Genomic DNA, 22,236 nt, shown 5'->3' with positions numbered 1-22,236 from the left:
CTTTAAGCCAGATTCGTCACTCTCCTCTTTCACTTTCATCAAGAGGCTTTTTAGTTCATCTTCATTTTCTGCCATAAGGGTGGTGTCATCTGCATATCTGAGGTTATTCATATTTCTCCAGCCAATCTTGATTCCAGCTTCGTTTCTTCCAGTCCAAGGTTTCTCATGATATACTCTGCATATAAGTTAAAGCAGCAGGGTGACAATATATAACCTTGACATACTCCTTTTCCTATTTGGAACCAGTCTGTTGTTCCATGTCCAGTTCTAACTGTTGCTTCCTGACCTGCATACAGGTTTCTCAAGAGGCAGGTAAGGTGGTCTGGTATTCCCATCTCTTTCAGAATTTTCCACAATTTCTTGTGATCCACAAAGTCAAAGGCTTTGGCATAGTCAATAAAGCAGAAATAGATGTTTTTCTGGAACTCTCTTGCTTTTTCCATGATCCAGCAGATGTTGGCAATTTGATCTCTGGTTCCTCTGGTTTTTCTAAAACCAGCTTGAACATCTGGGAGTTCACGGTTCACATATTGCTGAAGCCTGGCCTAGAGAATTTTGAGCATTACTTTACTAGCATGTGAGATGAGTGCAATTGTGTGGTAGTTTGAGCATGCTTTGGCATTGCCTTTCTTTGGGATTGGAATGAAAACTGACCTTTTCCAGTCCTGTGGTCACTGCTGAGTTTTCCAAATTTGCTGGCATATTGAGTGCAGCACTTTCACAGCATCATTTTACAGGATTTGAAATAGCTCAACTGGAATTCCATCACCTCCACTAGCTTTGTTCATAGTGATGCTTTCTATGGAACACTTGACTTCACATTCCAGGATGTCTGGTTCTAGATGAGTGATCACACCATCGTGATTATCTGGGTCGTGAAGATCTTTTTTGTACAGTTCTTCTGTGTATTCTTGCCACTTCTTCTTAATATCTTCTGCTTCTGTTAGGTCCAGACCATTTCTGTCATTTATCGAGCCCATCTTTGCATGAAATGTTCCCTTGGCATCTCAAATTTTCTTGAAGAGATCTCTAGTCTTTCCCATTCTATTCTTTTCCTCTATTTCTTTGCATTGATCACTGAAGAAGGCTTTCTTATGTCTTCTTGCTATTCTTTGGAACTCTGCATTCAGATGCTTATATCTTTCCTTTTCTCCTTGGCTTTTCACTTCTGTTCTTTTCACAGCTATATGTAAGGCCTCCTCAGACAGCCATTTTGCTTTTTTGCATTTCTTTTCCATGGGGATGGTCTTGATCCCTGTTTCCTGCACAATGTACAGAACCTCATTCCATAGTTCATCAGGCATTCTATCTACGAGATCTAGACCCTTAAATCTATTTCTCACTTCCACTGTATAATCATAAGGGATTTGATTTAGGTCATACCTGAATGTTCTAGTGGTTTTCCCTACTTTCTTCAATTTAAGTCTGAATTTGGCAATAAGTAGTTCATGATCTGAGCCACAGTCAGCTCCCCGTCTTGTTTTTGTTGACTGTATAGATCCTCTCCATCTTTGGCTGCATAGAATATAATAAATCTGATTTTGGTGTTGACCATCTGGTGATGTCCATGTGTAGAGTCTTCTCTTGTGTTGTTGGAAGAGGGTGTTTGCTATGACCATTGCATTTTCTTGGCAAAACTCTATTAGTCTTTTCCCTGCTTCATTCTGCATTCCAAGGCCAAATTTTCCTGTTACTCCAGGTGTTTCTTGACTTCCTACTTTTGCATTCCAGTCCCCTATAATGAAAAGGACATCTTTTTTGGGTGTTAGTTCTAAAAGGTTTTGTAGGTCTTCATAGAACCGTTCAACTTCAGCTTCTTCAGCATTACTGGTTGGGGCATAGACTTGGATAACTGTGATATTGATTGGTTTGCCTTGGGAACGAACAGAGGTCATTCTGTCGTTTTTGAGATTGGATCCAAGTACTTCTCCTTGGACTCTTTGTTGACCATGATGGCTGCTCCATTTCCTCTGAGGGATTTCTGCCTGCAGTAGTAGATATAATTGTCATCTGAGTTAAATTAACCCATTCCAGTCCATTTCAGTTCAGTGATTCCTAGAATGTCAACGTTCACCCTTTCCATCTCTTGTTTGACCACTTCCAATTTGCCTTGAATCATGGACCTGACATTCCAGGTTCCTATGCCATATTGCTCTTACAGCATCAGAGCTTGCTTCTATCACCAGTCACATCTACAGCTGGTTATTGTTTTTGCTTTGTCTCCATCACTTCATTCTTTCTGGAGTTATTTCTCTACTGATCTCCAGTAGCGTTTTGGGCACCTACTGACCTGGGAAGTTCCTGTTTTATTATCCTATCATTTTGCGTTTTCCTACTGTTCATGGGGTTCTCAAGGCAAGAATACTGAAGTGGTTTGCCATTCCCTTCTCCAGTGGACCACATTCTGTCAGATCTCTCCACCATGACCTGCCCATCTTGGGTGCCCCCATGGACATGTTTCGGTTTCATTGAGTTAGACAAGGCTGTGGTACTAGTGTGATTAGATTGACTAGTTTTCTGTGAGTATGGTTTCAATGTGTCTGCCCTCTGATGCCCTCTTGCAACACCTACCACCTTACTTGGGTTTCTCTTCTCTTGGGATGGGGTATCTCTTCCCTTGGACATGGGGTATCTCTTCCCTTGGACGTGGGGCATCTCTTCATAGCTGCTCCAGCAAAGTGCAGCTGCTGCTCCTTATCTTAGAGGAAGGGTATCTCCTCACCACCACCCTTCGTGAGCTTCAACGTGGGATAGCTCCTCTAAGCCCTCCTGTGCCAGCACAGCCACTGCTCCTTGGACGTGGGGTGGCTCCTCCCAGCCGCCACTCCTGACCTTGGACACAGGGTAGCTCCTCTCGGCCATTCCTGTGTCGTCACAGCCTGGCACTCTTGGCCACTGCCCCTGCCCTCGCTCTTGGGGTAACTCTTCTTGGCTGCCACCCTTTGGGCATGAGGTCCTCCCAGCTTCTGCCCCTAACCTCGGACGTGGGGTAGCTCCACTCGGCGGTGCTTAGTGCGCCAGTCACAGCCTACCGCTTTGTCCCAACAGCACATGCATGCAGTCATTTTTAGTCCCTTTTAGTTTTTTTTTTTTTTTTTTTCCCCTGTCATTTGTTGCTCATAGAGTCATCTATCCAGGTGCAAGCATTTCAGCAATGGCCTCAGGTTCCAGATGCCAGTCTGTCTTAATTTTATAGAGTGTACAAATTTGGCGGTAAATGGGAAGATGTTCTTCCACCCTGAATGGCAGTTTTCCCTTTGTATAAAGACAGTGAGTGTGATTGGCATTAGTTCTTATAATTCCCTACACTGAAATGAATCAACAATGTGCCACTACTACTGTCTCCATATAAGAAAAATTCGCACAATCTCTTTAAAAGAACTAAACAAAGATCTTTCAAGATTGTATTGTCATATATAATGGTTTTTTTTTTTTAGTTTTTTTTTTAATTTTTATTTTTACTTTATTTTACTTTACAATACTGTATTGGTTTTGCCATACATTGACATGAATCCACCACGGGTGTACATGCGTTCCCAAACATGAACCCCCCTCCCACCTCCCTCCCCATAACATCTCTCTGGGTCATCACCGTGCACCAGCCCCAAGCATGCTGTATCCTGCATTGGACATAGACTGGCGATTCAATTCTTACATGATAGTATACATGTTACAATGTCATTCTCCCAAATCATCCCACCCTCTCCCTCTCCCTCTGAGTCCAAAAGTCTGTTATACACATCTGTGTCTTTATTGCTGTCTTGCATACAGGGTCATCATTGCCATCTTCCTAAATTCCATATATATGTGTTAGTATACTGTATTGTGTTTTTCTTTCTGGCTTACTTCACTCTGTATAATCGGCTCCAGTTTCATCCATCTCATCAGAACTGATTCAAATGAATTCTTTTTAACGGCTGAGTAATACTCCATTGTGTATATGTACCACAGCTTTCTTATCCATTCATGCATTGTCATATATAACGTTTAAAACTGACCCTTAATATTCCCAGAAGTTAAACATCTTTCTCCAAATCTTAAAGATTTCACATACTATTTTCACCTTTGATATACTTTTCAGGGATAGATTTATGTGATCCCATTAACTAGTGCCAGGGTGGATGTGAAATGCTGAACTGGACTGGAGAAATCAAAGCTGGGATCAAGATTGCTGGGAGAAATTTCAACAACCTCAGATATGCAGATGGTAACATTCTAAGCATGGAGAATAAAAAGGAAATAAAGAGCCTTTTGATTGGAGTGAAAAATGATAGTGAAAATGCTGGCTTAAAACTCAACATTCAAAAAACAAAGATCATGACATCTGGTCCCATCACTTCATGGCATATAGATGGGGAAACAATGAAAACAGTGATAGACTACTTTCTGCAGCTACAAAATCACTGTGGATGATGACTGGAGCCAGGAAATTAAAAGATGCTTCCTCCTTGGAAGAACAGCTATGACAAACCTAGACAGCTTATTAAAAAGCAGAGACATTGCTTTGCCTACAAAGGTCTATATATTCAAAGCTATGGCTTTTCCAGTAGTCATGTATGGATATGAGAGTTGGACTATAAAGAAGGCTGAACTGAAGCATTGATGCTGGGGTAGAGTTAAAAAATATCCACCAAAAACCCAGGAAATGCCACAAGTTTTATCAAATTTCAGAAATGAGCAAGATGTGCAAGTTACATCAGGCACATTGAAAGTTACCCAATGGGAACACTAGATTTGTGTGCAGGAGGTAGAAGAGGCCTATGGAGCCTCTTGAGAGTGAACATACAGGAAAACTGGAATTCAGTGTAATGGGACCTCAACATCAGGTAGTATGGGCTGGCCATGTGGAGCTTGGTGTTGGGTCATTCTGACCCATAAAAAATAAGAAGTGCCAACAAAGATTCAAGAATTTTCTGATAAAGTGATAACTCTTCAGCTCTTTTGTGTGGAGTTCAGAATGAAGACTTTGAACCTAAAAAACCAACAAACAGAACTTCTAGAACAACCCAGAGCCTCTATCATAGCCGACCCAAAGAACTTGTGGAAAGATGAGCTCTAAAATACCCTTCTTGGGGTTTGGTTACATTGAAAAGGACCAAAAGCAAAACAAAAAGATGAGGTTAAAAGAACAAGAAAACCCAGTGGATAGCAAGGAAGACAGTGGTAAAATTCCAAGTTTCTGGACTTATTTCCCTTCCTTTGTGCCTTGCAGAAGCTGGGCAGAACTTTGCACCCAAAGAGGACAATGAATACCCCTGGTAGTTAAAGTGAGTGGGACTCCAGGGCAGGGAAAAAAAGGATGGGCATTATAAAGGCGATCATAAGTTAGAGAGCAGAGAGCTGAGTCCAAAAGGACAGCATCAGGAACAAGGCACGCTGCCATTCAGGGCAGTACCGAACATGCTATCGAGAGCTGAGGCCTCAGCAGGGCACATCCAGTAGTAAGTATGAGTTATCTAACACCTGAAAGTAAGAATAATGAACTGATTCACAGAGTTTTAATTTGTAACAGGACAAGAGGGTGCAAACACAGAGGCAGATTTCAAGGCATGGACAATAATTTCCCCGAATTTTATTTTCACAAGCCTTCAGACTGATTTTGCCACTTTGTCAAAATCAGTGGAACAGAGAATAATCTCCTGTCTCTCCCTGCATTTGTTCTTCATTCTTAGCCCATCAACAGAGGGAAGAATGTCTGAATGCTTCCTTTAACCAATGACTCAGGAATGTGTCTTTGTAGCATCACATCCTCCGGTTCTTAATAAGGCCATTGATTTGGACCAAAAGATTCAATAGGGTCGGTCTCCATGGATTCCTTTCAACCTAAACTTTATATTTTCAAAAAGCTAAATTGTGATCTTCTGAAGTACTCAATTAAAGTTTTAAAGAAATAATGAATATCTTGAGATGTCTGTCTGCCCTAGATTTCTTTGCAAATGAGAGAATTAGGCTTTTATTCTTAACCATGGGGAATAACTGCAAAGCTGCTTTTGCTTTTATTCCCTGCTCTTCTTCCTCTCCAGTAGCTTCCATATTCCTTCTTCCTCATCCTCTGCTCTTTCACTCCCCAGCTCCGAAGCCTGCTCTGACGACCATCTGACTCGTTGCTTTCTTCTTCTCTTGTTCAGTAAGAGCACTGATCCTTTGTAGTGAAAGCAAATAAAAAATGAAATTCTGTAGTCCATAGATGTTCCAAGTCCTGCAGAGAGAAGGTGCATGTGGTTGATACTTAGCTGACTTGGGAGCCCTTCCAGAGAGAGCTGAAGTAGTCATCTTCTTTGAAGTGGTTCACCTTAAGTATTACCTTTCCAATGCAAAATTTCCATCCAGGGAGACTGTAGGGACTAAAATAAATGTCTGTGTGAAATCTTAATGATAGCCAACTCTCAGCACAGAGTGGGTTCACTGTGCCAAACTGTTTTGGTGCCCTTTCTTTGCCCACAGACAACTCCATGGTGTTTCATCACAGGCTCTATTCACTATTTCCTGACATAAAGCAAGTCCCTAAAGATCAGGGTCTGTGCCATTCATGCATTCATTCAATTTTGCATTCAACAAACAGTCACAAAGTGTTCTCAATGCCTGATATTCTATCAGTTGCCGGGGATGCAGTTATCACTAAACCATAGGCAGTTCTTAGCTACTGGTACCTGTGCAGTCTTCTTGGAAAGAAAGACATTTATTCATAGTCACATGAATAAATATTTAACTATGGAATTGTGAGCACGTAGGGCTATGTGCATAATCTGATGTATTTAGAGAGATTAAGATTTTCCTGTATAGTAGCAACTTATCTGAGGTCTAAAGTTTAAATAGAAACTACCTTGTTAAAAAGAGACAGAGAATGTAACAACATTGGAGGACCAAGTAGGAGGCCTGTGGTGATATGGCTCATGCACTTCAAATGTTTATCAACACAGCTTGTATTGTGCAAAATTGTTGCCTGCAATAAGCAATATTTGGCATTTCTGGTCTTCATACACTAAAGGCCCGAATCCAAGGCTCAAACCTACCATGATAGCCAAATGCTCCTCCACATTTAGAATCATTTTCAAAGCAGCTCAACATCTCCCGCTAAAGCCCCATAGAAATTTAAAAAGCCTCCTGTGTTTAAATGCAATTGACAGGTCTGTGGAGTAGACATTGATATCAAGTGAGCTTGAAAACCATGGTAATGCCATAGCTTTCAACCTCTGGGGGAAAGAGGTAAAAAACAATCCCTAGAAATTGATTCCCAGAGTGAATTCTCACAAATCGATGTGCTGAGTGGTCATTCATCTATTGAATATTTAGTCTCACCACATCTTTATGTTTGTCCTTCATTGTGTCTTTACATCTGTGGGTTTTCCCACAGAACAGTTCTGCAGAACTGTGAAACAGTTAATTTTGTGGCTATAAACAACAGCTTACAAAAAGGTAGAGACAAAGATGGAGGAGGAGTAGGTATATGTGGAGTACATCTCTCACCACAGATACATCAGGAATACACCTTCAGACACAGAAATGCATGCAGAACACAAGTTCAGAGTGGACAGGAGTACCTGACCAAAGGACAAAAGTATATAGAACCATACAAAACTCGGTATGATGAAGAAACTAGGCAGGGAAACGGGCATGTTCATAGGACTGGACCTGTCCTCAGCAGGTGGGGGAACTGAAGCAGGAATCCAATCCCCATATCGGGGCAACTATCTGAGTCAAAGGAGAAAGATTTAAGGCTGAGAGTGAAACAGCTGTTCTGTGGTAGCCTAAGTGGAATGAGAATCAGACAGTCCTTGCCACAGCCATACATACCCCAGACAGGGATGCAGGTTCCCTGGAAGGCATAGTAGCTAAAAGCTGGAATTTAGGGATTGTGGATCAATCCCAGGATGAGGGTTGCTTTTGACTGCAGAGAGACAGATTGAGGGGATGTGAGAGAGGAGATCATGGTGAGAAATGCCTGTGGGGAAAAGCCAGGTGGTCGTGGAAGCAAGGAGATATGCTGAGTCACTTGGGAATGTAAATTGATACAGCCATTATAGAAGATGATATGGAGATTCCTTAAAACACTAGGAATAGAACCACCAGCAATCTCACCCCTAGGCATATACCCTGAGGAAACCAAAATTGAAAAAGACACATGTATCCCATTGTTCATTGCAGCACTATTTACAATAGCTGGAACATGGAAACAAACTAGATGTCCATCAACAGATGAATGGATAAAGAAGTGTGGTACATATACAGAGTGGAATATTACTCAGCCATAAAAAGGAACACCTTTGAGTGAATTCTAATGAGGTGGATGAACCTAGAACCTATTATACAGAGTGAAGCAAGTCAGAAAGAGAAATAGAAATATCATATCCTAATGAATATATATGGAATCTAGAAAAATAGTACTGAAAAATTTATTTACAGGGCAGCAGTGGAGAAACAGACTTGAAGAATAAATTTGTGGATGTGGGGAGAGGGGAAGACAGGGTGAGATGTATTAAAACAGTAACATTACAAAGGGGCTCTGTATCAACCTAGAGAGATGGGGTTGGGAGGGAGATGGGAGGGAAGTTCAAAAGGGAGGAGATATATGTATACCTATGCCTGATTCATGTTGAAGTTTAACAGAAAACAACAAAATTATGTAAAGCAATTTTCCTTCAATAAAAAAAATAAATAAATAAAGTAGGGACAGATCCAAGGTCAGATACAAGAACAGGAGCTGGGATGAAGGAAAAAATACAAAAGAAATGCTCATAATTCAGCAAAAGGCTTTTTGGTAAACTGATTTTCCAATATTATTAATAGTATGGATGAGAAACAATGCTAGTTTACACCAACTTGGAAGAAATGGAGAGAAGTGGACTGATTCAATAAACATTTAGGTGGCAAAATTGACAGAGCTAATCATGCATGAGATGTGAGAGTAACACAGATGTGCAAAGCTAGATGTAGATTTACATTGGGTGTAGCTAGATGGATGAAGAGAGAAAATAGTGGAAATATAAATTTATGTGAATGGAAAGTGAAAGTCACTCAATGGTGTCTAACTCTTTGTGACCCCATGGACTCTACAGTCCATGGAATTCTCCAGGCCAGAATACTGGAGTGAGTTACTATTCCCTTCTCCAGGGGATCTTCCCAACCCAGTGATCAAACCCAGGTCTCCTGCATTGCAGGCAGATTCTTTTCTAGCTGAGCTACAAAAGAAGCCCAAGAATACTGGAGTGGGTAGCCTTTCCCTTCTCCAGGCTATCTTCCCAACCCAAGAATCCAACGGGGATCTCCTGCATTGCAGGTGGATTCTTTACCAACTGAGCTACCAGGGAAATCCATTGTGAATGGAAGAGAGCATTAGTTTGGTTCTGCAGATGTGGTTTTGAAACACCCAAGGAGAGATATCTTGTATAACTATATCAAGAGCTCAGAGGAGAACCTGGTTTAGAAACATGCATTTGGGTATCTTCCACATATGAATAGTATATTAGTCTTCTAGGGCTTCTATAACAGAATACTGCAGTCTGGGTGGCTTAAATTACAGAATTTTATTTTTTCATAGTTGTAGAGACTAGAAGTCATATAGTTTTTGGAATGCATTTTCTAAAAGATGTTTTCCATAAGTCAATTCCAAATCTTTCTGTCACTTTATCCCGAACCATATCAGGATGATATTTGAGAGAGTGGCAGAGCGAAAACAGGGTAATGTGCACATTGCTGTCCGCAATGAAAGATAAATAAGTCAAAAATGTTTAAATAGATGTTGGGAGTGAGATTGAGAATCACTTCTCAGATATTTATTTATTTATCTGATCATGCCTCATACTGTCTGTCATTCTTCTTCAAGACAGACCTCTATAAAAGTCAAAATTCAGTGCATTATACAATATATTACCGTATAGAACCAGTCCTCAAGGAATAGGGGATAACTGTGTATCAGGAGATAAAACAGTGTACCACACAGATCAGAACTTCTGATTGGCTGCAGGTCTGTGAAATATAAAAAGAAAGTAATCATCTTTTAGATCTAAAAGGTGATCTACCTCCAAGGAGCACAGCTTCAATGACAGAAAGCTCCTTCTTCTATTCTCGTTTGTATTCCTCTTTTAAGTCATTCTGAAAGCAGAGGCTGTGAAGTTTAGGAAATATGAATAGTCCTAGTCCTACCACATATTGGGCTCTTGTTAATGTTTATTGAAGTGACTACAATAATGGAGTCACTAGGGACAAGTCTTCCTGGGACTCGAAATAAGTCTCTCCCTTGCTCTCCATTTGCCTATCTTTAACAGGTTATATGGAGAGATAATTAGCTAATCTCTAAAATTCCCTCCAAATCTAAGATTTTTTGAATCACAGGTTCTACAAGTCTGCCAATACTGAAAGAGTTAGCTGTTGTCTGTGAGCAATTTTGCTGTAGTGACCAAGAAAAGTTCTGAAGATAATTCCAGAAATATCCTCACCATGACAACCATTGATTGCAATGTAGTTGATGAGCTGATTTCCTAGGCAAGTGAACTTAGGGAGTTTGAGAAATGAGGTGATAAGCCAAGGTAAACACAGAAATAGACCACTTCACTTTGTTCTCGGGAGCCCTGGTGGTTTTAGTGCTTTTTAAGTCTCCTTGATGTCATTACAAAAAATGTGAACCCCTTCCTTCTAGCGCTACTCTTCCTTTCACCAAGCTAAGAAAACAACTCTAGTATCTAAAGTTACTTTGTTTCTAGTGCCATCTTTGCTGATAATAAAACTTCTCTTATTTAATTAGGACAGCCTGAAGTCTATGTTTAAAAAAAAATACAAAATAACCAAAATTTTCAAGACATAGAGTGTCACCTAAATAGCTCAACACTGATTTCTTTTGAACACCGTAAACTGATTACACACAGGCTTAAATGCTCAGAGGTCCATGGAAATACAGCTCCCTTTTTGCCTCTAACCATTTTCTCTCAGTTATGGATTTGCTATTTTAGTAAATTAGCTGAAAAATGTGCTTGCAGTTTCTTCAAACCTGTTTCACAGCCTTTCTTTTCTAAGTTTGGTTGGAAGATAACCAAATGGTTAGGGAAACAAATTAATAAATAAATAAAATCCCCAAACAATGAACAAACAAACAAACAAACAAAAAAAAACACAAATTAGCAAGCTGGAAATGGAGGATGATTCCTCAATATCCACATAGCTTTTTATACACCTTACATTTGTATTACTCTGATTTAACATTTCTTCAATGATTTTTTTAGGTTCTACTTTAATATCTGTAAAAAATACCATTAGGCATGTATTTCCCCGTGTATTTGTAAATAGTGCTACAACAAACACTGGGGTACATGTATCCTTTTGAACCAACATTTTCTCCAGATATATGCCCAGAAGTGAAATTGTTGAATCATAAGATAGCTCTATTTTTGGTTTCTTAAGGAACCTACCTAGTTTTCTGTAATGACTGTGCTAATTTACATTCCCACAGAAAGTGTAGGCGAGCTTCCTTTATTCCACACTCTCTCCAACATTTATTATTTGTAGAATTTTGATAACTATCCTGACTTGTGCGGAGAAGGCAATGGCAACCCATTCCAGTACTCTTGCCTGGAAAATCCCATGGACAGAGGAGCCTGGTAGGCTGCAGTCCATGGGGTCGCTAGGAGTCGGATATGACTGAGGGACTTCATTTTCACATTTCACTTTCATGCATTGGAGAAGGAAATGCCAACCCACTCCAGTGTTCTTGCCTGGAGAATCCCAGGGACAGCGGGGCCTGGTGGGCTGCCGTCTATGGGGCTGCATAGAGTCAGACACGACTGAAGTGACTTAGCAGCAGCAGCAGCAGCCTAACTCGTGCAAGGTAGTAAGTCATTTTAGTTTCGATTTGCAGTTGTCTAATAATCAGCAATGTTGAGCATCTTTTTATGTGCCTCTTGGCCATCTGCATGTCTTCTTTGGGGAAATGTCTGTTTAGGTCCATCATTTTCTGCCATATAACTGCTACCAGTTGAAATAGAAATATCATCTTATATGTCCATGGATAAATTAATTCATAGATATATAGGTAAAATAAGTTGAAATTCCTATTTTCCTTCTTTCTCTGTCTTTAGATTATTTTTCCTGCCTCTGCTATCCACTGTTATGGCAAAAAGTGAAAGTGAAGTCGTTCAGTCCTATCAACTCTTTGTGACCCCATGGACTGTAGACCACCATGTTCCTCCCATGGGATTTTCCAGGCAAGAATACTGGAGTGAGTTGCCATTTCCTTCTCCAGGAGATCTTCATGACCAGAGATTGAACCGGGGTCTCCCACATTGTAAACAGATGCTTTACCATCTGAGCCACCAGGGAAGTCATTCTTATGGCAAAATCCACACAATAAACCATTAAGCAATGAACCCACAGGGTGTGTTAGATTTCCACTTAAGTCAGCTACATGTTTAACAAGCACAAGCTTTACAAACACTGTTTTAAACAATTATTTGTCAGATTCAGGTTATGTCCAATTCAATATCCTACTGGTATTTATGATACGCAGGTTGGGACCATACTTTGTACTTAGACTTCCCTGGTGGCTCAGTCGGTAAAAGCGTCTGCAATACGGGAGACTGGGTTCGATCCCTGGGTAAGGAAGATGCCCTGGAGAAGGAAATGGCAACCCACTCCAGTACTCTTGCCTGGAGAATCCCATGGATGGAAGAGCCTGGTAGGCTACAATCTATGGTGTCACAAAGAATTTGACATGACGGAACGACTTCACCTTCACCAGCCATTATCAACTATTCTACCTATACCTGTAATGTGCTTCCTGAAATTGTTCCAATTTGATCATTCAGCACATTTTGTGTGATGCCTCAGAAATTACAGACACTTGATTATTTGGGTTTCATTCAATGTATAAAAAAATCTCTGACTACCCAAGGATTACACTGTGGGCATCTATCATCTATTTTGATTGATTAATTGATTGATGGTCTTTAAATAAGTGATTTTATGTACATTGATTTTTAGATTCCAGGTTTATAGGTAGATTAAGATATATCAATGAACAGGACATGGTCTGCTTAAACAGCCTGACAACTCTTTTGATTGACTCACAATTTGGATACTGCAGGAAGCAGAAAAGGATCCCTAAATAAATAGATGGCCAGCAGAAAGGTATACCTGGTTATGAGAAGGAGGAAAAAGTTACCCAATCCAAAATTCAGAGAAATGCATTTCAAAAAGCTGCAAAAAATATGAAAAGGGAAGAAGAGAGGGGTCGATGCTCATGGTTGAGTCTGACACAAATAATTCCTGATATGGAAAATCAGACTATTTCCCTCTCTGATGATTATGAATAGAAATAGAGATTATAAATGTATATTTCCTTAATTAGACAGGAGAATGCTAGTCAATCATGTGTAATTCTCCAGTCATAGACAAAGATCAGAGAAAAATAAAAACAACTCTTGTGGAGGTTATTCTATGAAAAAACCTCCCAGTTCACATCCCACTAGACAAAAAGTACTTCTCTAAGTATCCTCATGCTCCTTTGAAAGATGTTACCAAGGACATTGGAAGAGAGAAAACTTGTACTATTTGATGAGATCCACTGGGCATAGTAGCCCAATCAAATTTGAACTTTGTTGTGTAGTGTTTTTGAAGAATGTGATTCCTAAAGACAGTCATACACAATTTAATGAACCAAATATATGTCCTTCAAGTGTCTCATCTGAAAGCTAGTATTATATCTTCTTGACTCTGATAAGATCCCCTTCCTTTGGTCATAACCAATTAGTTTCAGGAAGGAAATCTTTCCTTGTATTGAATAACAGTATGAAATGCCTGCCATCATTCAAACATTTTTTTATGTATCAGATCAATAATTGTAACAGGAAAGGGCATGTTAGGGCAACTGCTTTGAGGGAAAGAATGAGTGAAGATCTGGAAGAAAGAGATCATAAACTCTTCTTTTCTCCTTCTCTGCTGCTTACCTGACAGGTGTCTGCAGGGAAAATGCTAATCCCACTTGCCTTTCGGTGACTCCTGGAGAGTCGCAGATAATGGAGCATGCTCTTTACCATTATTTTATTACTAGACTTGTTAAAGATGTCAGTGTACTTCTGGACACACAGTATTTTCTACATACTTCTCTTATTATTGGAGAACATGCGGCGTGGAGGATTCCAGCATACCAAATCCTGAGCTTATATTTTAAGGCAAAAACAAGCCAAAATTTCTTAAAGACAAGATATCTTTTATTTCCTGGAAAATATAAAACAAGGGCTGAATCCATTTGAGGGGAGAAGTATTGGTGTCTATCTGTATGCATATTTCCATTAGAGGAGGAGTTGAATGTCTTCACCTTTTAGTCTGACCTCACAGATAAAGAAATTCTATAACATGAAATTTATTTAGCCTCAGGACAATGAATGCAATAGTAGGTGTGGAACACAGAAAGCTAGTAAATTGAGTAAATCTTTTCTGGAAAACTATTATGCATTGTGCATTAAAAAGAAAAAAAAACACCTTTCAAATAGTTTGGAGATTTCATTTAGTAATCTGCAAGAAATAATCATATATGAAAATTAAAATGTAACCACAGAAGTTAATTGTGAGGAAAGTGCTACTCCTTTCCTTCAGGGTAGTTACAATGATTACTTGAAACATAGTTATATCATTTAGTTTTGTTTGAGTTAAATTTTAGGTTTTTTGTCTTCCCATCTTTGTCAATTTCATCTTATATCTGAAATTATGAGACATATTAACCAGTTTCCCATTTTCCAAGCCAACCTTCAGCAATATGCCAACCGTGAAATTCCAGATGTTCAAGCTGGTTTTAGAAAAGGCAGAGGAACCACAGATCAAATTGCCAACATCTGCTGGATCATTAAAAAAGCAAGAGAGTTCCAGAGAAACATCTATTTCTGCTTTAATAACTATGCCAAAGGCTTTGACTGTGTGTATCACAATAAACTGTGGAAAATTCTGAAAGAGATGGGAATACCAGACCACCTGACCTGCCTCTTGAGAAACCTGTATGCAGGTCAGGAAGCAACAGTCAGAACTGGACATGAAACAACAGACAGGTTCCAAATAGAAAAAGGAGTACGTCAAGGCTGTATATTGTCACCCTGCTGCTTTAAGTTATATGCGTAGTACATCATGAGAAATGCTGGGCTGGAACAAGCACAAGCTGGAATCAAGATTGGCAGGAGAAATATCAATAACCTCAGATATGCAGATGATACCACCCTTATGGCAGAAAGTGAAGAGGAACTGAAGAGCCTCTTGATGAAAGTGAAAGAGGAGAGTGAAAAAGTTGGCTTAAAGCTCAACATTCAGAAAACTAAGATCATGACATCTGGTTCCATGGGAAATAGATGGGGAAACAGTGGAAGCAGTGGCAGACTTTATTTTGGGGGACTCCAAAATCACTGCAGATGGTGACTGCAGCCATGAAATTAAAAGATGCTTACTCCTTGGAAGGAAAGTTATGACCAACCTAGACAGCATATTAAAAAGCAGAGACAGTGCTTTGCCAACAAAGGTCCATCTAGTCAAGGCTATGGTTTTTCCAGTGGTCATGTATGGATGTGAGAGTTGGACTATAAAGAAAGCTGAGTGCCGAAGAACTGGTGCTTTTGAACTGTGGTGTTGGAGAAGACTCTTGAGAGTCCCTTGGACTGCAAAGAGATCCAACCAGTCCATTCTAAAGCAGATCAGTCCTGGGTCTTCACTGGAAGGACTGATGTTGAAGCTGAAACTCCAATACTTTGGCCACCTAATGCGAAGAGCTGACTCAGTTGAAAAGACCCCAATGCTGGGAAAGATTGAGGGCAGAAGGAGAAGGGGATGACAGAGGATAACATGGTTGGATGGCATCACCGACTCAATGGACATGGGTTTGGGTGGACTCCAGGAGTTGGGAATGGACAGGGAGGCCTGGCATGCTGTGGTTCATGGGGTCACAAAGAGTCAGACAAGACTGAGCGACTGAACTGAACTGAGCTGGTTTCCTAAGTTAAAACTATACAAAAATATATAATCAAAGAGATATCTTACCTCCCATCTCAGTATTTCTACCCCATTCATATCCACCCTTTATAATTCATCAATCTCATTAACTTGTGATTTATTTTTAGTGTTTCTTTCAGCAAAAATAAGTTCACCACACATTTCACTTCCAATATTTTCTTACACAAATAACATACATTTTCAATTTGCAGTTTTTCTTTGTAATTTTATTTCATAACAGGTGGATGAGCCAGTTTATTCAGCCAATCTCTTTAAATGAGTATTAAAATAATTTCCAATATTTTATTATGAGGGAAAGTGAAGCAGTAAATAATCTTGTGTGCATGTAGATTTATAATTTTCGTGGTATATCTTCAGAGACATGAAAATGAAGCTAATTTTTCTTTCATTCTCTTATGTCTTTCCAGATTTTCCTTTATAATGGTCATGCTAATTTGTACACCTAGTACATTACTTATACTAGTGTGTATTTCCCCAAAACCACATTACTGAAAATATGTGCGGTGTTAACATTAGTGTTTTCTAGACTTTTTATTACTGAAGTGGAAGATGGGAGATTCCAAAACAAGTCATTTCATTAAATTAATCAGAAGTTTTTATACTGAATAGACCGCTGAGGACTTTTCACAACTTTGACTTTCCTATAGCAGTATCTATACATCCTCCTTAGTAGACCTTAAACACATCAAAAGGAGAAAAGCAGAAACTGTTTGAATTTTGCCCACTGTTTATAGTTAGGTTTCAAAAAGTACTTAACTACTTCATTGTAAATAGATAGGCAATAAATGAAATATTAAGGCAAAGTGAAAGCAAAATACATATAAAGTCATATTTTACCCCTTCAGGACTGTATTTACACTTAATCTGATTGTACCACAACTTTCTTTGTTGTTTTATCTAGAAAAGCAAATTGAAATTGAAACCTAAATAAGACATCACTTAGTAAAGGCCACTGCAAAACCCCATGAGAAATTACCAGGCCACCTGATGAGAGATTTTGGTTGGAAAATGAATCCTTGGTGAGTCTGGAATACAGGATGTTTCTTTTTCTGTGCTCTCCATTTCCTGCTGCCATTTCTTACATCAAGCCCTAACACAAGAGAGTTTCTTGGGGAATTTAAACTGACAGCTTTGTGCTGATTAGAAGCCTTAGGACAAGGCATCTCTGAAATGAGATCAATGTCAGTGCTTTTGCCCACAGCAGTCATGAGAGGAGAAGAAAATAAAATCAACAAATACTTCACAACACTCTTTATTAGAAGAAAATATGCCTCAGAAGCATGGAGGAGGAAAAAGAATGAGTTTCACATTGTGTCCTGAAAAGACTTTCAGCAATGCCAATGAGAACAAACTTTATTCCCTCTAAAGAGTATGAATAAAGGCCTATATACACACATAAAATGTGTCACAGCTAAACATTTCAGATATTCTGAAGGATCTAGGAAATAGTCAGCTGCCTTCTTTTTTAAAACTCAAGGTTTAGGTTTAAAATAAAATTGAGAGGAAGATCCAGAGATTTCCCATATATCCCCTACTTCAACACATGTATAGCTTCCCCTAATATGTTATTAACATTCCACACTAGAGAGGTGCATTTATTACAATTGTCTATCAACACTGATGTATCATGATCATCCAAAGTCCAGACTTCATATTAAAGTTCTCTGTTAGTGTTGAACATTACATGAGTTAGGACAAATGTATAATAATGTATATACATCAATATAATCTCATATACAGTATATTTCCTGCCCTAATAATATCCTGTATAAGGTCCCATCCAGTCAAAGCTGTGGTTTTTCCAGTAGTCATGTATGGATGTGAGAGTTGGACCATATGAGCACATATGAGCACATATGAATTGATGCTTTTGAATTGTGGTGCTGAAGACTTTTGAGAGTCCCCTGGACTGCAAGGGGATCCAACCAGTTCATCCTCGACAAAATTAGTCCTGAGTATTCATTGGGAGGACTCATGCTGAAGCTGAAACTCCAATACTTTGACCACCTAATGCAAAGAACTGACCCATTAGAAAATACCTTGATGCTGGGAAAGACTGAAGGCAGAAGGGGATGACAGAAGACGAGGTGGTTGGATGGCATCCCTGACTAAATGGACATGAGTTTGAGTAAAATCTGGGAGTTGGCAATGGACAGGAAGACCTGACATGCTGCAGTTCATAGGGTCACAAAGAGTCAGACACGACTGAATGACTGAACTGAACTGAACTGGAAAAATACCCTGGGCTGTGCTTATTTATCATCCTTCTTCTCCCTGTCAGTCATTGACCTTTTTACTGTATCCATTGTGTTGCTTTTCCCAGAATTTCATATACTTGAAGTTAACAGTATTTTAGCCTTTTCAGATTGGCTTATTTCACTTTAAAATACACATGTAAGATTTCTCAGTGTCTTTTCATAGCTTAATAGCTCATTTTGTTTTAGCCCTGAAGATTGCTTCATTTTCTAGTTGTACCACAACATATATTTATCCATTCAACTACTGAAAGGCATCTTAGTTGCTTCCAATTTTGGCAATTATAAGTATAGCTGTTATCAACATTTTTGCCTTGAGTTTTGTACAAACACAAATTTTCAACTCCTTGAGTAAACACCAAAGAATACAATTGCTGTATTACATGGTAAGAAGATAATTGGTTTTGTAAGAAATGTCAAACTATTTTCAAAGTATGTTTACTAGTCTACATTCCCATCAGCAATGTATGAGAGTTCCTATTTTTCCACATCTTCATGGATATTTGGTGTTATCAGTGTGCCAAATTTAGATTATTCTACTAAGTGTTATTTATTAGATAATAAATAATAAATTAAATATTACTAATAAGTAATAGTTCCAAGTTGTTTAATTTGAATTCCCCTAATAACATATGATGTTGAGCACCTTTTCATATGCTTCTTTGCCATCTGTACATCTACGAGACTGTTGATTAAGGTCTTATGTCTATTATTTAATTGGATTGTTTTGTTGTTTTTGATGTTGAGCACTGTGTATTTTGGAAAACACTTTTCATACGGAATGTGTCTGTTGAAATTATACTTTCACATTTGTTTATCTTCTAATTCTCCTGATATTGTTGTTCAAAGAGAAGTTTTAAAAATGTTAACTGACTTCAGCTTATCAATTATTTCTTTCATAGATCATGTTTTTGATGTTCTATCTAAAAAGATATTACCATTCTAAAGATCATGTAGGTTTTCTCCTATTATCCTCTACTGCTAAGTCACTTCAGTCGTGTTCGACTCTGTGCGACCCCATGAACTGCAGCCACCTAGGTTCCTCCATCCATGGGATTTTCCAGGCAAGATTACTGGAGTGGGTTGCCATTGCCTTCTCCTGTTATTATCCTCTAGAATAATGCAATTAAGTCTGTGACCCATTTTGAATTTTACAGTTAGGTCTGTGCTCCATTTTGAGTTAATTTTTGTGAAGAGTATAAAGTCTGTGTCTAGATTCACTTTTTGCAAATGGATGTCCAGTTTTTTCAGCATCATTTGTTGAAAAGACTATCTTTATAATTTTGTATTGCCTTTGCTCCTTTGTCAAAGATCCATTGCCTATATTTACATGTGTCTATTTCTGTGCGTCTGCTTTGTTCCATTGATCTGTTAGTCTAAACTTGTTTCAATATCAAATTATTAATTATTGTAGCTTTAAAGTAAGTCTTGAGTTGGACATGACTTAGCAACTAAACAACAGCAAATTAATTCTTAAAGTTAAGTATTGTCAGTCCTCAAATTTCTTCTCTAAAATGCCTTGCTAGGATTATGATTAAGATTGCATTGAATCTATAACTTAAGTTAGGAAGAACTGTCATCTTGATAATATAGAGTCATCTTTTCCATGAACATGATATATCTCTCTATTTATTTAGTTCTTTGATTTCATTTATAACAATTTTGCTTTTCTTTTTTTCTGGGTTTTGTATCTGCATGAGGTGTTTTTTTTTTTTCCTTTTATTTATACTTTATTTTACTTTACAATACTGTATAGGTTTTGCCATACATTGACATGAATCCAGCACAGGTGTATATGTGTTCCCAAACATGAACCCCCCTCCCACCTCCCTCCCCATAACATCTCTCTGGGTCATCACCATGTACCAGCCCCAAGCATGCTGTATCCTGCATCAGACATATATACATTTTATATTTATTTTGTTAGATTCACCTAAGCATTTCATTTTTCAGGGTAGGGGGTGTTAATAAATATGATACAGTGATGTTAATTTCAAATACTTCTTGGTTATTGCTGCTATATGGGAAAGAAATTGACATTTGTATTTTAACCATGTATGCTGTGATCTTGCTATAATAATTTGTCTCAGGATTTTTTTTGCTTTATTCTTTCAGATCTTATACATAGATGATTGCATCATCTGCCAAAAAAAGAAAAGAAAAAAAGGCAACTTAATGTTGTTTCTTCACAGTCTGTATATCTTTTGTTTTCTTGCCTTTTTGTATTTGCAAGGACTTTCAGTGTGATGTTAAAAAGATATGACGTAAGAGGAGACATCCTTACCTTCTACCTTATCAGAATTTGAAAGTTTTGAGTTTGTCACCAATAAGTATGGTATTGTTGCTCTTGTTGCTTAGTCACTAAGACATGTTCGACTCTTTTGTGACCCCATGGACTGCAGCCTGCTAGATTCCTGTCTTGCCTGGGATTTCCCAGCCGAGAATACTGTAGTGAGTTGCCAATTCCTTCTTCAGGGATCTTCTCGACTCAGGGATTGAATTTATGCCTCCTGCTGAGCAGGTGGATTCTTTATTATTGAGTCAACTGGGAAGCCCAAGTATGGTATTAGCTGAAGCTTTTTAGAGATAGTCTTTATCCAGTTGAGAAAATTCTCTATTCATAGTTTGCTGAGAGTTTCTCTCTTGAGTAGCTATTGGATTTTTTCAAATGCTTTGTGTGTGTGTGTGTTAATTGATATAATCCTGAGGTTTTTAATTTTCAGACTGCTGATGTGATGAATTACCTTAATTAATTTTCAAATATTGAATGAGGCTTGCATACCTGGCATAAATTCCACTTAACGATGGTATACAATTGATTATTATCATTTTTGGATGGTTTACTAATATTTTGCTGACATTTTTGCATCTATGTTCATAAGAGATATTGACTTGTATTAGTAGTCCCCCCGCCCCCCCCTTTGGGATGTCTTTGTCTCGTTTTGTTGTTAAAATATTGCTGGCCTTAGAATAAGTTTGGCTTCCCAGGTGGCACTAGCAGTAAAGAACCCATTTGTCAATATAGGAGATGTAAAAGATGCCCTTTTGATCCCTGCATGAGGAAAATCTCCTGGAAGAGGGCATGGCAACCCATTCCAGTATTCTTGCCTGGAAAATCCCATGGACAGAGGAGCCTGGTGGGCTTCAGTCCCCAGGGTTTCAAAGAGTGGGACATGACTAAAGCGGCTTAGCAATAAAATGAGCTAGAAAGTATTTCCTTTGCTTCTGTCTTCTGGAAAAAGTTGTAGATAATTGGCATAATTTTATTCATAAATGTTTGGAGAAATCCACCATTGTACTCATCTGAGCTTAATGTTCTGTTATGAAAGGTTGTTAATTATTGATTCAATTTATTTAATAGACATAGGCCTTTTCAGATTGTTTGTTTCATTTTTGTGTGTGTTTTGGCAGTTTTGTCTTTCAAGGAATTGGTCTATTTTATCTAGGTTATTAAATCTTGTCCACTTATTCCTTGCTTCTCCTTTTAATTATCATGTGATATGTAGTGATATCCCTCTTTCATTTCTGTTTCTAGCAATTTGTGTTATCATTTTTTCTTATTAAATCTAACTAGAAGCTTATTGATTTTATAGATATTTTCAAGGAACTTTTACTTTTGTTTGTTATCTCTTTGGTTTTATTTTTTCAATTTTATTCATTTGTGTTTTAATCCCTTTTATTATATTTCTTCTTACTTTAGAAATTTTTCTAGTTTCCTAAAGTGGAAACTTAGATTTTTTGCTTTAGATATTTTTTTTTCTTTTTTTAAATATTTGCATTCAATGTTATACTTTTGGTTAGATTTTTTAGATTGTTTTTGATTCATTTTCTTCACAGTAAAGCCCACTTGCTTAAATTCTTGAGGCTTGGAGTATCATCATATTTCTGCATGCATGTTCAAAAAAAAATGGGCTTTTTACACCTGGTTAGCCAAGCTATAGGAAAATTGTTTTAATATTTTCTGATCAAATAGAAAAATGACTGGTAGAACCTAAATTAAAGA

This window comes from Capra hircus, chromosome 2 (assembly GCF_001704415.2).
Source record: "Capra hircus breed San Clemente chromosome 2, ASM170441v1, whole genome shotgun sequence".
NCBI classification, from domain to species: domain Eukaryota; kingdom Metazoa; phylum Chordata; class Mammalia; order Artiodactyla; family Bovidae; genus Capra; species Capra hircus.
The sequence above is the reverse complement of the archived record's forward strand: the minus strand, read 5'-3'. Positions refer to the sequence as shown.